We start from the raw sequence: 18,108 nt of genomic DNA, 5'->3' as shown, positions 1-18,108 counted from the left end.
CATCGGCAGGTGGACTCTCAAACCACTGCGCCACCAGGGAAGCCCACTATGCCTGTTTTTGACAAATAAAGGTGGTAGCTTAGCCAAACCATCTTGACTGCCTCATCTATGCAAAAGCTCATTTAAACATTTAAATAATCACTCACAGGCATTTTCTGAACACTATCTCATTTTCCTTGTTCTCAATTATACCCAACTGCCTCATACAAGGCTAGGCCCGGGCAAACTTGTGCTTTGTCTTCATTCTTACCTTTGCATCTTTCTGATAAGATCACAATGACTCCAGGACCTCATGTTTCACTGCTCTTGCTTTCCCCACATACGCTGCGTATGGATGTCCATAAAAACTCACTGTCCCAAGAATATCTGTTCTTTGCTTATTTTAAAATAAATTATAGGGACTTCCCTGACGGTCCATTTATTAAGACTTTGCCTTCCAATGCAGGGGGTGTGGGTTCGATCCCTGGTCTGGGAGCTAAGATCCCACATGCCTCGTGGCTAAAAAACCAAAACATAAAACAGAAGCAATACTGCAACAAATTCAATAAAGACTTAAAAATAAATAAATAAATAAACAAATAACAACAAGCACAATGATCAGCAGAGTGAAAAGGGAGTCCACATAGTGGGAAAAATATTTGCAAATCATATATCTGATAAGGAGTTAATAATATTTAGACTATATAAAGAACTTTTACAACTCAATAACAAAACCCCCCAAATAACCCAATTAAAAAGTGGGCAAAGGACTTGAAGATATACTTCTCCAAAGATATACAAATGGCCAATAAAGCACATGAAAACATTCTCAACATGGATAATCATTAAGGAAATGCAAATCAAAACCACGAGATATCACTTCATACCAATTAAAATGGCTACTTTCAAAAAAACAAAAACCCCAGAAAATATAAAGTGTTGGCAAAGATACGGAGAAACTGGAACCCTTGTGCACTGTTGGTGTTGGTGGGAATGTAAAATGGTGCAGTCCCTATGGAAAACAGTACGGTATTTCCTAAAAAAAAATAAAAATAAGATTATCATATGACCCAGCAATTCTACTTCTGAGTATATACCCAAAAGAATTAAAGGCAGGGTATCAAAGAGATATGTGTACCCACACGTTTATAGCAGCATTATTCACAATAGCTAAAAGGTGGAAGCATTCCAGGTTTTCATCAACGAATGAATGAAGAAACAAAATGTGGGATATACATGCAGTAGAATATTATTCAGCCTCAAGAACGAAGAAATTCTAATACATGCTACCACGTGGATGAACTTTGAGGACATTATGCTAAGTGAAATACTCCGGTCATAAAAAAAGCCATGTACTGTATGATTCCACTTATATGAGGTACACAGAGAAGTCAAATTCATAGAGACAGAAAGTAAAATGGTGGCTGACAAGGTTTGGGGGTAGAGGAGAATGGAGAGTTATTGTTTAATGGGTACAGAGTTTCAGTTTTGCAATATGAAAAAGTTCTGAAGATGGATGATGGTGATGGTTACACAACAATGTGAATGTACTTAATACCACTGAACTGTCCACTTAAAAATAGTAAATTTTATGTTATGTATATTTTAACACAATTAAAAAGAAAAAATTACAATTAGCACATAAATAGCTCATCCTACGATGAGCTGGTTTTAAACCCTTTTCTTACCTGAGCCTTAAATTTTCTAAATTAAATAAGGGTTTCTGTCTAACTGTCAAAATGGTTAGAGTGAATTCCGTATTTTCTTTCACTTCTCCCTCTCATCCTACGCAGGTGAGTAAAGAGGGCAATGGATTGTACTGCAGTTCTTCCTACTAACTTGCTCTGTAACTCTGAGAAAGTCACTTGGTCAAGAAGTTTAATGCATTTTAGTTTTCTCATCCCTCCCTTCAAAGTAACAACACTGGAAGTCATCTTAAATCTTATGTCTCAGAAGGTACTATCACTAAGCTTTTCATTAATGGCTTCAAAACTGACTGCAGGGAGGCAGGAAGCAATAGCACAAAATGTAAAGGAAAGTCCATTCAAGATGCAGTGTTCTCTCTCTATAACAGTTAAATTGTGTTAAGTCCTATTACAAATAATAGGGCAATAAATAGTTCTAAAAACTACATTTCAATGTCCTATAACCAAAAAAGGGCTGAAACCCAGCCTTTTTGTAAGGAAATGCCAATAAAAAATGTCTCTATTCTCTTTTTCATGTTCCATCTGGGTTGGTCAGTTTTATTACTTGTTCATTTAGTCTAGGTGCCTTGTTGATAGGAAAATCTTCTCATCACTTTCTGCACACATCTCACTTTTATTCTTTTCCTTTATGCATCTATGGTTCTCTTCCTTAACGTATCTCAAGCTTTTTCAAGGTAAGGTCATGTCTCATTCATTTTTGTAATGTTAAGTCTATCAAGTCTATCATGGAGACTAACCCAGAGTATATACTCAATGAACACTTAATGGGAATATGATGATGGAACACTAGTGTTACCCAATTCACACAGCCCCGCCTTCACAAGGAAATAACTGGAAATTAAAAAGATGAAAAACCATAATTCAAAAAGAGACATGTACCAAAATGTTCATAGCAGCCCTATTTACAATAGCCCAGAGATGGAAACAACCTAAGTGTCCATCATCGGATGAATGGGTAAAGAAGATGTGGCACATATATACAATGGAATATTACTCAGCCATAAAAAGAAATGAAATTGAGCTATTTGTAATGAGGTGGATGGACCTAGAGTCTGTCATACAGAGTGAAGTAAGTCAGAAAGAGAAAGACAAATACTGTATGCTGACACATATATATGGAATTTAAGAAAAAAAAAATGTCATGAAGAACCTAGGGGTAAGACAGGAATAAAGACACAGACCTACTAGAGAATGTACTTGAGGATATGGGGAGGGGGAAGGGTAAGCTGTGACAAAGTGAAAGAGCGGCATGGACATATATACACTACCAAACGTAAGGTAGATAGCTAGTGGGAAGCAGCTGCATAGCACAGGGAAATCAGCTCGGTGCTTTGTGACCGCCTGGAGGGGTGGGATAGGGAGGGTGGGAGGGAGACGCAAAAGGGAGGGGATATGGGAACATATGTATATGTATAACTGATTAAATTTGTTATAAAGCAAAAAAAAAATAAAATAAAATAAAAAGATGAAAGTTTCAATGACAGAAATTAAGAATGTTACATAACAAACTGTTTAAAACCAGGAAGCATTTCTGCTAACCAAAAAAAGTAGATAAAATCTTGAGGAAGTCAGTTAACAAAGAGTGGAATAGGGGAAAATCTCCCGGGGGTGGTCAAAAAACATTAAGCTACATATATACTGTTTATACAATTTACATCTTAAAACAGGAAAGAAAAGTTATGAGTAAAAGGCTGGATAAAGACACAACAGCCAAATGTATACAAAAATAAAAGCAGGTTACAAGTACCATAACTTACAAGCTAAAAAAGTATGAAATGGTAGAGTGGATCGTTATATATATATATTTTGTAATTTCCCCAGTTTATTTGAAAACAATCTTTTCTGACATATATTCATATGAATTTTAGATCAGTCATCTCCAAGTGCACAGAAATTACCTATATTTGACTATAAACTGACCACTGATAAAAGAATACTTAACATATCAATATTTAAGCATTCCAATATAAAAGGACTTTTCCCAACTTATTATTTTTTTCCCACATAAGCTAATCTATATTTGACATTCAGGTTAATTACATGCATGTAAAAGCAGGTGCGGTCCTCAAACTAACCTAAGGTAAACCAGCACACAAGTGTCCTTCTTCCCGGACATAATTACATTTCTAGAGGCAAAGTGGTTCAAATGGGAACAAATAAGCTAACTTCCTTATGAAATAAACTAGACAGACACAAACTAAGGAGTGAAGGTGCTAAAGATAAATTCCACAAATCTTCCTCCTTTCTGTCCTGTCAATGCACAAGTGTGCACTGTGAGCATGTATGAACACTTCTCACCAACATCACAGGACACCAGGCCCTGGCATCAAGAGGTAGTGCAGGGCAGGGGGCCCCGTCCACACAGAGAGAAGATGTAGTGCAGATTCTTGGAAGTGTCGATGGGCTTAGATGCTGATGGGCCTCACAGTGATGTTTTACTTCATTATGTTCTATTTTGTTGCTCTACTATTTTGTTTGTTCCACTATTTTTGTAACTGGGGTGAAGTGGGAGGTTCAACTAATCTAAGAACATTTACCCCATAAACTGTCTGAATCAAAATTTTTATTTATTCTTCCACCAAACACAACAACTGATTTCCATCTACAATTATTTTTTAAAGTAAGAAACAGTGAGTCAACTGAAGAAAGGGCTGCGGCCTTGGCTAGGGAATGGTGACACTGTGTCACTCGACTGAGAATGCGGGCCTATGGGGACGAGCCTGGGCCGCAGCAGGACTGGACCTGGGTCAGTGAACCTTCTCCAGCAAGGCTCTGCAGCACCGCACTCACTGGTGGTAGACGGTCTCAAAGTCAGCGTCATTACCATAATAAGGATCTTCAATAATGAGTTGTTCCTGTGGCTCCTAGCTCCCAAGTGTTCAATTTTTGCTCTGCAGTTTTTAACTTGATTACTTTTCCTATTCACATCTCTCAGGTTGCTTTCATCCATACATAGTATATAATCAAAAGTGGCAAAGACTTCTTTGGTAACCTGCCAGGCAACGTGACTCATAGGGATAACCATGCTTCTTCATGCAAGCCTGTCCCCGAAAATCAGGAGGGTTTCCCAGTTCATACGTGGACACCGCTGCACTGTCTATCCTGCAAGTATCTGAAATGTTTTGATCAGTTACAAGTTTCCTGAAAACTGTTTCTGCAATGGGTGATCGACAGATGTTACCCAGACACACGAACAGCACTGACTTGGTCACCCGTATGGCCATTTTCCCGCGTGCATAGAGGCGCCCACTTGGATCATTATATTCTGACAAAAGGTACACTACCCTGGAGTTGTAAGTCCTAAACACTTATGTGGCAAGTGAAGCCCTGAAATTTCCTAAATAGTCAAAAATATTGTGAGAGATATGTAGAAATATAATAGATATGGTAGCTATACTTCTGCATCTCTAAATACTGACTGCTAAAGAAGCCTTCTTTTTAGGAATACAAAGCTTTTAAAAAGTTGATCACAGTGACTTCCCTCGTGGTCCAGCGGTTAAGACTCTGCATTCCCAATGCAGGGGGCCTGGGTTCAATCCCTGGTCAGGGAACTAAATCCTGCATGCTGCAACAAAGACCTAGTGCAGCCAAATAAGTAAACAAATAAATATTTTTTTAAAAGTTGATCACATATTAAAAGAAAACCCAAATTAAAAAATAGTTTAAAAGACTATATACTCTGATAACAAGGTAATCATGCTAAAAAAACAAATTTAAACATTGTATAAAAACTTTTTTTTTTTTTCTTTTTTGTGGTAGGCGGGCCTCTCACTGTTGTGGCCTCTCCCGTTGCGGAGCACAGGCTCCGGAGGCGCAGGCTCAGCGGCCATGGCTCACGGGCCCAGCCGCTCCGTGGCATGTGGGATCTTCCTGGACCGGGGCACGAACCCGTGTCCCCTGCATCGGCAGGCGGACTCTCAACCACTGCGCCACTAGGCAAGACCTGTATAAAAACTTTTAACCAATGATAATTTCTAAAATTATCTTCTAAACATCTCTTAGGCCAAAAAAGAAAAGAAAATCACAATTAAAATCTATGTTGAAAATGATTATAAAACACCAATTACCCAAATCTACATGTTGAAGCCAAATCTGACCTTAGGAAAACTAGCTTTAAAAATTTTCATTTTCAAAAAACATTTCAAAGAAATTTTATGACTTTTGAAATAGAAGAAAAGAAAAGTAGTGAAGATGAAATCAGAAATTCATGATGCAGGGAAAAAAAAATAGGAGAACTGATTAACCAAAAAAAAAAAAAAAAAAAAAAAACCAGGGAGAAATAAAAACCAAGAGCTAGGGCTTCCCTGGTGGCACAGTGGTTGAGAGTCTGCCTGCCAATGCAGGGGACACGGGTTCGTGCCCCAGTCCAGGAAGATCCCACGTGCCGTGGAGCGGCTGGGCCCGTGAGCCATGGCCGCTGAGCCTGTGTGTCCGGAGCCTGTGCTCTGCAACGGGAGAGGCCACAACAGTGAGAGGCCCGCGTACCGCAAAAACAAAAACAAAATCAAAACAAACAAAACAACAACAACAACAAAAAACAAGAGCTAGAGTTTTGATGAAAAAAATGACAATAAAGCTGACACATCTTTGGCAAATCTAAATACAAAAATTTTTTTTAAATATATAAAATTAGTAATGAGATGTAACTATAGTGACTGAGACTAAAAATTATAATAGAATGATATATATATATATATAATCTACACTAGAAGGTTTACTATATCTATGAAATAGACACTTTTCTAGGAAAATAAAAATGGTAGAATTGACTCAAGAAGAGTGGAACAGGTGAATAAACCAATAACCATGAAATTGATTTAAAAGATGCCCGAAAAAACTCTCAAAAAGTTTCCAGGCCCGAAGTGGTTTTAAGGTCTTTCAAGTCTTGAAAATAGACTTGCTTGCTTGCTAAACAGAAATAATTTTAGGGACTTCCCTGGTGGTGCAGTGGTTAAGAATCCGCCTGCCAACGCAGGGGACACAGGTTCGAACTCTGGTCCGGAAAGATCCCACATGCCACAGAGCAGCTAAGCCCGTGCGCCACAACTACTGAGCCTGCATGCTGCAACTACTGAAGCCCGTGTGCCTAGAGCCCGTGCTCTGCAACAAGAGAAGCCACCGCAATGAGAAGCCCGCACACTGCAACAAAGAGTAGCCCCCGCTCGCCACAACTAGAGAAAGCCCACATGCAGCAATGAGGACCCAATGCAGCCAAAAATAAATTTAAAAAAATAATTTTTTAAAAAATAGAAATTATAGGGCTTCCCTGGTGGCGCAGTGGTTGAGAGTCCGCCTGCCGATGCAGGGGACACGGGTTCGTGCCCCGGTCCAGGAGGATCCTACATGCCGCGGAGCGGCTGGGCCCGTGAGCCATGGCCGCTGAGCCTGCGCGTCCCGAGCCCGTGCTCCACAACGGGAGAGGCCACAACAGTGAGAGGCCCCCATACCAGGAAAAAAAAAAAAAAAAGAAATTATTTTAGGGCATCTAAAAATTGGAAAGCTTACCACACATTTTACCAAATCAGCAAAGCTGTGAAAGAAATCAGACAAAAGACTTACTACAACAGACAGAACTAAAAGGAGAATAGACAATTCAACAATAATAGATGGAGACTTCAATACCTCACTCTAAATAACGGATAGAACAACGAAACTAGACAGAAGATCAAAAAGGAAACAGAAGACACTATAAACTAACTAAACCTAACAGACATCTATAGAACACTTCACTGAATAGCAGCAGAATACGCATTCTTCTCAAGTGTACATGGAATATTCTCCAGAATAGAACATACGTTTGGTCATAAAACATGCTTCAATGAATTTAAAAGGACTGAAGTCATACAAAGTATGTTCTCTGACCACAAGGTAATGAAATTAGACATCACTAATAAAAGGAAATTTGGGGGCTTCCCTGGTGGCGCAGTGGTTGAGAGTCCACCTGCATCAGCAGGTGACGTGGGTTCATGCCCCGGTCCAGGAAGATCCCACGTGCCACGGAGCGGCTGGGCCCGTGAGCCATGGCCGCTGAGCCTGCACGTCCGGAGCCTGTGCTCCGCAACAGGAGAGGCCACAACAGTGAGAGGCCCGTGTACCGCCAAAAAAAAAAAAAAAAAAAAGGAAATTTGGGAAATTCACATATAGAAATTAGCACGCTACTAAAAAAACAATTGGCAAAGGAGAAATCACAAGGAAAATTAAAATTACTTGTAGATGAATGAAAACATAAACATAATATACCAAAACTTATGGGATACAGTGAAAGCAATGTTTAGAGAGAAATTTACAGCTATGTACACCTATATTAAAAAGGAAGGTCACGGGGCTTCCCTGGTGGAGCAGTGGTTGAGAATCTGCCTGCCAACGCAGGGGACACGGGTTCGAGCCACGCTCTGGGAAGATCCCACATGCTGCGGAGCAACTGGGCCCGCTCGCCACAACTACTGAGCCCGCGCGTCTGGAGCCTGTGCTCCGCAACAAGAGAGGCCACGATAGTGAGAGGCCAGCGCACCGCGATGAAGAGTGGCCCCCGCTCGCCGCAACTAGAGAAAGCCCTCACACAGAAACGAAGACCCAACACAGCCAAAAATAAATTAATTAATAAATAAAATTTAAACTGTTGATTCACTCATGTAATTAAAAAAAGAAAAGGAAGATCACAAATCAGTAACCTAAGCTTCTACCTTCAGAAACTGGAAAAAGAATAGCACACCAACTTAAAGCAAATAAAAGGAAGAAAAAAAATAAAGATTAGAGTGGAAATAAGTAAAATAGACAATAGAAAAATACAGGAAATCAATGAAACCAAAAGTTCTTTGACAAGATCAATAAAATTGACAAATCTTAGGCTAGAATGACTAAGAAAAAAGAGAGAAGATTCAAATTACTAAAATCAGGAACGAAAAGAGGACATTACTACTGACCTTACAGAAATAAAAAAGACTATCAGGGAATAGTATGGGTAACTGTATGCCAACAAATTAGATAACCTAGATAAAATGAACAAATTCCTAGAAAGGCACAAACTATTGAAACCCACTGAAGAAGAAACAGAAAATGTGAGTAGAGCTATAATAGGAGATTGAATTATAAAAAAATACCATAAATAATAAAAAGAAAAAGTACCACAAAGAATCTAAAAAAGCGCAACTCATAGAAACAAGAGTAGAATGATGGTTGCTAGGGACTGGAGGGTAGGGGAAATTGGGAGATGTTGGTCAAAGGATACAAACTTCCAGTTATGTAAGATGAATACGTTTTGGGGATCTAACATATAGCATGGTGATTATAGTTAACAATACTGTATAGACTTGAAAGTTGCTGAGAGTAAATCTTAAAAGTTCTCACTACAAAAGAAATGGTAATTATGTGAGGTGACTGAAGTGCTAACTAACCCTACTAGTGTAATCACTTTATAATGTGTAAGTGTATCAAATCAACATGTTGTACACCTTAAATTTACACAGTATTTTATGTCAGTTAAATCTCAATAAAGCTGTTTAAAATTAAAAAAAAAACACCCACAAAGAAAAGCTCAGGTCCAGATAGCTTCATTGGTGAATCATACCAAATATTTAAAGAATTAATACCAATCCTTCACAAACTCTTTCAAAAAACAGAAGAGGAGGGAACACTCCCCAACTCACTTTTTGAGGCCTGTATTACTCTGATACCAGGATCCCAGAAACAGACATCACAAGAAAACAGAACTATTGATCAGTATCACTTACGACTATAGATGCAAAAATCTACAACAAAAATACAGATCTTCCTCAACTTATGATGGAGTTACATCCCAATAAACCCATCATAAACTGAAATTATCATTAAGACAGAAATGCATTTAATACACCTAACATACAGAATATCATAGCTTAGCCTAGCCTACTTTAAATGTGCTCAGAACACTTATATTAACCTACAGTTGGGCAAAACAAACTAACACAAAGCCTATTTTATAATAAAATGTTGAGCATCTCATGTAATTTATGGAATACCATTCTGAAAGTGAAATACAGAATGGTTGTATGGATACAGAATGGTTCTAAGTGTATTGGCTGTTTACCCTAGTGACAGTGTGGTTGACTGGGAGCTACGGCTCACTGCCACCGCCCAGCATCAGGAGAAAGTATCTTACTGCGTATCGCTAGCCTGGGAAAAGATCAAAATTCAAAACTTGAAGTGTGGTTTCTACTGAATGTGTATCACTTTTGTACTGTCATGAAGTCGAAAAATTATAAGTTCAACCGTCATGTGTCAGGGATTCTATTTCTTATTAGCAAACAGAATCCAGCAATGTATAAAAAGAATTATGCACCATGACCAAGAAGTTTTATTCCAAGAATGTGAGATTGGCTTAACACACAAAAATCAATCAATATAATACACCATATTCATAGAACAAAAGACAAAACATCACATGGTTATCTCAATAGATGTGGGAAAAGCATCTGACAAAAACCAACATCCTTCCATGATAAAAACATTCAACAAACTAGGAATACAAGGAAACACCCTCAACCTGATAAAGGGCACCTATGAAAAACCCACAGCTAACGTCATACTTAATTGTGGAAGACTGAAATTTCCTGCATAAGATAAGGAACAAGACAAGGATGTCCACTTTGACCATTTCTATTCAACATTGTACTGGAGGTTCTAGTCAAGGTCATTAGGCTATATGAAATGTAAAATGGTATAACAGCTTTGGAAAAGAGCCTGGGAATTTCTCAAAGGGTTAAACAAAGAGTTACCATATGACCCAGCAATTCCATTCCTAAGTATATACCCAAGAGATTGAAAACATTAAATCCACATAAAAAATTGTACACATATGTTCATTATAGCATTATTTATAACAGCCCAAAGTGGAAATGACCCAAATACCCATCAACTGATGAACAGATAAACAAAATGTGGAGTACCTATGGAATGTTATTCAGACATTGAAAGGAATAAACTACTGGGACTTCCCTGGTGGCACAGTGGTTGGGGATCCGTGCTCCCAATGCAGGGGGCCTGGGTTTGATCTCTCGTCGAGGAACTGGATCCTACATGCATGCCGCAACTAAGAATTCGCATGCCACAACTAAGGGGCACACCTGCTGCAACTAAGACCCGGCGCAACCAAATAAATAAATGAATATTAAATAAACAATAAATAAAAGGAATAAACTACTGATACACGCTACAACATGGATGAACTTTGAAAATATTATGTTAAATTAAAGAAGCCAGACATAATTGGCCATATATTCTTTTTTTAAATTTATTTATTTATTTATTTATGGATGGCTATGTTTGGTCTTCATTGTTGTGCACGGGCTTTCTCTAGTTGTGGCGAGCAGGGGCTACTCTTCATTGCAGTGCGCAGGCTTCTCATTGCGGTGGCTTCTCTTGCTGTGGAGCATGGGCTCTAGGTGCATGGGCTTCAGTAACTGTGGCACGTGGGCTCAGTAGTTGTGGCATGCGGGCTCTAGAGCGCAGGCTCAGTAGTTGTGGCGCATGGGCTTAGTTGCTCCACGGCATGTGGAATATTCCCGGACCAGGACTTGAACCTGTGTGGTTAAGAATCCACCTGCACTGGCAGGTGGATTCTTAACCACTGCACCACCAGGGAAGTCCAATTGGCTATATATTCTATGATACCTTCAAATGAAATATCCAGAATAAGCAAATTCTTAGAGACAAAGTAGATTAGTGACTGTCATGGATTGGGGGTAAGGATGGATGATGACGGACTACTTAATGGGTATGCGTTTCCTTTTGGGGTGATAAAAATGTTCTAGAATTAGCAATGGTTGTACGGCATTGTGAATATAATAAAAACCACTGAACTGTATAACTTAAACAGGTGAATTTTTTTTGTTTGTTTGTTTTTGTTTGTTTGTTTTTGCGGTACGCGGGCCTCTCACTGTTGTGGCCTCTCCCGCTGCGGAGCACAGGCTCCGGACGCACAGGCCCAGCGGCCATGGCTCACGGGCCCAGCCGCTCCGCGGCATGTGGGATCTTCCCGGACTGGGGCACGAACCCGTGTCCCCTGCATCGGCAGGCGGACTCTCAGCCACTGCGCCACCCGGGAAGCCCCTAACAGGTGAATTTTATGTTACCTAAATTATATCTCAACAAAAAAAGAAATGTATGTACAATAGTCCCCCATTATCTGCAGTTTCATTTTCTGTGGTTTCAGTTACCTGTGATCAACCATGGTCCAAAAATATTTAATGGAAAATTCCAGAAATAAACAATTCATAAGTTTTAAATTGTATGCCGTTCTCAGTAGTGTTATGAAATCTCAAGCCATCCTGGAGTGGGACATGAATTATCCCTTTGTCCAGCATATCCTACCTGTTAATAACTTAGCAGCTGTCTCAGTTATCAGATCAACTATTGCAGTACTGCAGTGCTTGTGTTAAAGTAGCCTTGATTTTACTTAATGAGGTCCGCAAAGCATAAGAGTAGTGATGCTGGCAATTTGGATATGCCAAAGAGAAGCTGTGAAGTGTTTTCATTAAGTGAAAAGGTGAAAGTTCTCGACCTAATAAGGAGAGAAAAAATACCGTTTGCTGAAGTTGCTAAGATCTACTGTATGAAAGAATATTCTATCCATGAAATTGGGAAGGAAAAAGAAATTCATGCTAGTTTTGCTGTTGCACTCCAAACTGCAAAAGTTATGGCCATAGTGCATTATAAGTGTTTAGTTAAGATGGAAAAGGCATTAAATTTATACAATAAGATATTTTGAGAGAGACCACATTCACGTAACTTTTATTACAGTGTATTGATATAACTGGATTTTTTTTGGTTTTGTTTTGTTTTTGTGATACGCGGGCCTCTCACTGTTGTGGCCTCTCCCGTTGCGGAGCACAGGCTCCGGACGCGCAGGCTCAGCGGCCATGGTTCACGGGCCTAGCCGCTCCGCAGCACGTGGGATCTTCCTGGACCGGGGCACGAACCCGTGTCCCCTGCATCGGCAGGCGGACTCTCAACCACTGTGCCACCAGGGAAGCCCGATATAACTGTTTTATTTTATTATTTATTTAATATTTTACCATGCCTAATTTATAAATTAAACTCTATCATGGGTACATAGGTATAGGAAAAAACGTATACATAGGGCTCAGTATTATCTGCAATTTCAGGCGTCCACTGGGGGTACTGTAATGTATCCCCATAGATAAGGGGTGATTACTGTACTGAAACAAAGTAAGGTGTATTCCAGGTATACAGGTACTATTTAATATTTAAAATATATAATTAATAAAAAGGCCAAAAGAGAAAACTTACAAGACTATTACAATTTGACAAAATTTAACTTTGACAAAATTTAACTTCCATTCTTGATAATTCTTAGAAAAATAAGAAAGACATCATAAATAAAAGAATACATCAATGGAAAACAGTATGGGGGTTCCTTAAAAAACTAAAAATAGAGTTGCCACATGATCCTGCAATCCCATTCCTGGGCATATATCTAGAGAAAACTATAATTCAAAAAGATACGTGCACCCCAATGTTCACTGCAGCACTATTTACAATAGCCAAAACATAGAAACAACCTAAATGCCCACTGACAGATGAATGGATAAAGAAAATGTGGTATATATATAGAATGAAGTATTACTCAGCCATAAAAAAGAATGAAATAATGCCATTTGCAGCAACATGGATGGACCTGGAGATTATCATGCTAAGTGAGTCATCATGCTAAGCAATTCAGATAAAATACCATATGATATCACTTATATGTGTAATTTAAAATATGACACATGAACTTACCTATGACAGAAACAGACTCACAGTCCTAGAGAAGAGACTTGTGGTTGCCAAGGGGGAGGGGGGCTAGGGAGGGATGGATTGGGAGTTTGGGGTTAGCAGATGCAAATTATTGTACATAGAATGGATAAACAACAAGGTCCTACACAGGGAACTATATTCAATATCCTGTGATAAACTATAATGGAAAAGAATATGAAAAAGTATGTATATTTAGGTATAACTGAATCATTTTGCTGTATAGTAATTAACACATTATAAATCAACTATACTTCAATAAAATAAATTTTTAAAAAAGGACTATATCAACATGATGTGGACCCCAGCTGTCATAAAATTTTATAATGTTCTGAAATGTGCACAAATATAACAGTACTACTATTATTACAATACATTATAAAACCAAGATAAATTTGTATATTAAGTAGAAATAAAATGACACCAAAAAATCCAAATTAATAATTTAATGTCATACTGTTTTGCTGGAATTACATCCTGTTTACAACATGAATACACCTCAGGTTCTTTTGTGTTTAGCACTCTTACGCTGCCCTGGGCTGTATAATGAATCAAATTTCATACTATTTTTCTCTATCAGAACTACCACCAGGCCTCCATTTGCACAGCCCATCTTGACATCATCAGGTGATCAATAAGATGTTGGAGGCAAAGAATAAGGAGCATCTAGGATAATTTGAGGTCTTTGTTTTTGGGGGTGACTGGCTAAATAGTAATCTTTAAGTAAAACAGGAATACTTGGGTTGGGAGGGGTGGCTAGATTACTTTTGATGATGAATTTGTGGTACCTGAGGGACAGCTAGATGGAGCTGTCTAGTAGGTAAACGGATGTATGGATTTGAAGCTCACAATAGTAAGTCTGGGCCTGAAACAGAAATTTAGAAGAATGGTGGCTTGAAGCCAAAGAGAACCTGTAAAGGTATGGTTAGAGAAGCAGAAGAATCTTTCAAAAGAAACACAGGAGGGAAGTCAAGGGAAGAGAATTTTTTAATAGCAGTGCTAATTTCCACAAAGGCAACAATTAGGATTGAAATGAATTCTATTAATTGGCAGGTGATGGTGACTTCTGGGAGAGGGGTGAGAGACAGTAAGGTCAGTTATTTAAAGAAGCTTGGCTACCAAGGAAAGCAGAGAGAGCAGTGCCTGGAAGATAGGAGAGATTATTCTTTCTAGTCTGAAGAGAGAAAGTCAGTAAAGGGGAAGAGGCTGATGACTTAAAGTCTATGAGAACAAAACTTTGTTTAGGTTACCTCTCTACCCCCAGCATCTATTAGGGTGTTAATGTTTGGGACATAGCAAACACTCAAAAAAATATCAATATTTGCTGAATGTTGAATGAAGAAAGGAAAAGGGTGGGGTCAAGCAAGAAGGGGAGGGTCTTAGTAAGGAGGATGGGGAAGAGGCAATGGAGAGGGAAAAAAACATTTTCTGATCATCTGTTAAACTTCAGATTCTTTATGTTCAAAATCCTTGAAATAACCCTGAAAAGAAGGCATTATTGTCTCCATTTTACAGTCCATCAAAGCAGAGATTAGGTACCCAAGGTCATTCATCTGTTGAGGGATAGAGACACAGTAAGCAGACATGGCTCTATCTGCACATAAAGCTCCTGCTCTTCCACTGCACCTTGAAAATGAACGTATAAAATATGAAAGTAAAATAATTTGCTGAAAATAAGGGGAAAGGAGTTGGAAGAGGGTAGTAAAAATATCTACTAACACCTGAGGAGGATGGACAAGGAGCCGACCCGGGTCAAGTAAAAGGAGTGATGAGCAGTGTTGAGGACCTAACTGAAATTAATCCTGGAGCAGCCCCAGTCTGCATGCCTTTGTGATTATGTCTAGTTGGTCTCAGCAGGAGCTTGTAGGGTGAATGCATGAAAGTGTGCATGGGGTGAGAGCAGTTCAAGTGATCATGTAGGTCTACTTTGGATAAGGAAGGAGTGAAGCCAGGAGGTAGCTGGGATACCCAGAGAAAACGGAGAGGTCAAGGGCTTATTTTTTAGAGTTTACAATATTGAACGAGAAGCAATTTTAGTGGCGCAAAGGAGGGGGTCTTCAATCACCATCATCTCTATTTCACTTCAACAAACTCTCTAACCGCCCGCGCTTGCTGAGCTGCCCTACTTCTGTAATTTGCTTTTATGACAATATTAAAAACAAGGGACACATTTGTTCTGGGTTACCTGATCCCTTGTAGTGAAATAAATATTTGCCCCAGACAAGGAGCTTATTAAAAATGAACAATGGAGACCATCAAATTTCATAACTCTGTCAAAGGCTCTGTCCTTCACCCGCCACCCCACCTAGCACAAGATAGGGCCAGTGAACAACAGCAGTGACAAAAAGCTGAGCGGAGAACCACCAGAGTTCTTGAATACCTGACTTAACACAAAGATTAACCTAACCCTTTTGTTTCCAGATACTTCCACTTAGTATAGTGGGGCTATTTTCCAATAGAAGTATACTTATTTTGTGTGAGTCAGTCAGCCAGATGTGAGATATAAAACTGTGCTTACTATAACTTTTCAGAAATTGAAGAGTGTCTTACTATCATCAATATTAGATTGTCTCTTCTGAGACTGCTGCTATCTAAATAGTAGCAAGGAAATCTTTTTGATTGGACAAAAGTGATTGTAAAGAAAATACAGCACCATTAGAAATGTGGTAGTCCCATGACTTTACATCCACCTCAGAGGGTACCACAAACCTACCCCACCTATAGGTTTTCTGGACTTAACAAAAGCCCATCAATCCCAGTCATAGATAGCCTGATACCTCCACAGTCTAGTCTCACAAACCCAAGAAAACCCCAGAACCTCAATATTATCAGCCAGGGAACACTAGATAGTCAGTGTTTATCACTGACAGCTTCAAATGTATGAAGCTTATTACCCTCAACTAGCCATATGTATGAAACTATAATTAGCTTCATAGAGAAAAGCTAAGAAAGTTGTAGGTATATTTGCAGTTCAAAGAATAGAAGGAAATGAGAGTAGAAATATTTGATCTGTATACCTTTGGAGATCAAGTAAAATACTGGCCAGGGTGGTTAAGTGTCCTGACATAACTTGCATTTCTTATGTTCATGTGACCTCCATGTAGGACTATGGCTACAGCAGAATAAAAAGCTCAGGACTATTAACTCATCTCAAAAATCCAACTACTGTTCTATATAAACATATATAACTCACATAGATTAATTTCCCTTTGGCCTAACAGACCAGACCAGTGCTTTTCAAACTACAGGCAGTGAAATTGATTTTGTGGGTTACAACCTGATTTTATACAAAATGAAATATAAAAACATCAGGATGGGGCTTCCCTGGTGGCGCAGTGGTTGAGAGTCCGCCTGCCGATGCAGGGGACACGGGTTCGTGCCCCGGTCTGGGAGGATCCCACATGCCGCGGAGCGGCTGGGCCCGTGAGCCATGGCCGCTGAGCCTGCGCGTCCGGAGCCTGTGCTCCGCAATGGGAGAGGCCACAACAGTGAGAGGCCCGCGTACCGCAAAAAAAAAAAAAAAAAAAAAAAAAAAAAAAAAACATCAGGATGCATCACATATAGTATGATTTGGTAAAAATCTTTTTCTAGTGTGTGTATTAATTAATATTTATTTCTTACTGTCAGTTACAGTCAAAAAAAAGTCTGAAAGCCACTAGACTAGACTGCAACAGAATCAATCAGCAACAATGACTCATTTCCAAGGTCTAAATACTTTTTCAAAATTATTGACTTAATCCTCATGTAGCAGTCCAGTGAAGGAGATAAGAACAGTTATGCCTTGTTTGAAAATAGCTGGTCTCATTTTCAAAGTCAAACAGAAGTCTTGAGGGAATTAATTTTCTATCCATTTAACATATGTTAACTCCAAAAAAAAAATGAACTGAGAATTCATAACACTGCTCCCTCTAAATATGCATTTCCTCCAAAATTAAAGATGTCATTAGTACAAAAGTCTACTTCAGTGACAAAAAGGAAGAAGAGCTCTAAAGGCACAGGTTTATTTTTTGACATTTTTCCCTACATAAAAGTTTTTCAATCTCTGTGAAACTCATTTTTACATTTGCTAACCACTACTGAACCTAAATGAACCCATCACTTACAACAACTCTCATCTTAAACATATTTTGATAGAAACTAAGAAGTTACTAATATGTTAGTAAGAATTACCCAGTCCACTTTGAAACAGTACCTCCACTTTTGGGGAGCCTTCGAGACTTTATAATCAGGCTTAGGGAATCCACTCAGAGCTTGAGTTTCAGTGATCAAGTGGGAGTAGTAGTTGATTCATAGGCACCGTTTATCTGCCAACGAAGTCCAGCTTAGTTTGCCCGCAAATCCTGAAGCTATGTGGACCCTCTAGAGATGGCTCATCACACTCAGAAATCTGGAGGGGTAATATTAATGGGAAGTCCCCACAACTCCCAGAGCCTAAAGCCAACTCACTATTATAAAGTCACAAGGAAACCACTGAAAGACACACTTGGCAAACCACAAAAACATTTACTGAGACTTCACTAGGTCTGGTGTTTCTAGGAGGTTAATTATTAGGTACTTAATTAGCAAACACTTCCTTCATGTATATTTTCACATTTGATTACTAGGAAAAAGGGTGAGACTAAGAATTATC

The 18,108-nt window shown here is 39.0% G+C and overlaps 1 protein-coding gene and 1 pseudogene across 3 annotated transcripts in view; both read right to left on the bottom strand.

The window, feature by feature from the left end:
* The window catches only part of HDGFL3 (HDGF like 3), a 76,847-nt gene that overhangs the window by 49,857 nt on the left and 8,882 nt on the right, over positions 1-18,108 (bottom strand). The window lies entirely within an intron of this gene.
* Positions 4,433-4,921, bottom strand: LOC307050651 (low molecular weight phosphotyrosine protein phosphatase-like; annotated as a pseudogene). The gene has a single exon. The product of its transcript is annotated as a low molecular weight phosphotyrosine protein phosphatase-like (transcript).

This window comes from Hyperoodon ampullatus, assembly GCF_949752795.1.
Source record: "Hyperoodon ampullatus genome assembly, chromosome: 3".
NCBI lineage: Eukaryota > Metazoa > Chordata > Mammalia > Artiodactyla > Ziphiidae > Hyperoodon > Hyperoodon ampullatus.
Note: the sequence above shows the minus strand (reverse complement) of the source record. Positions and strands in the feature narration are given on the sequence as shown.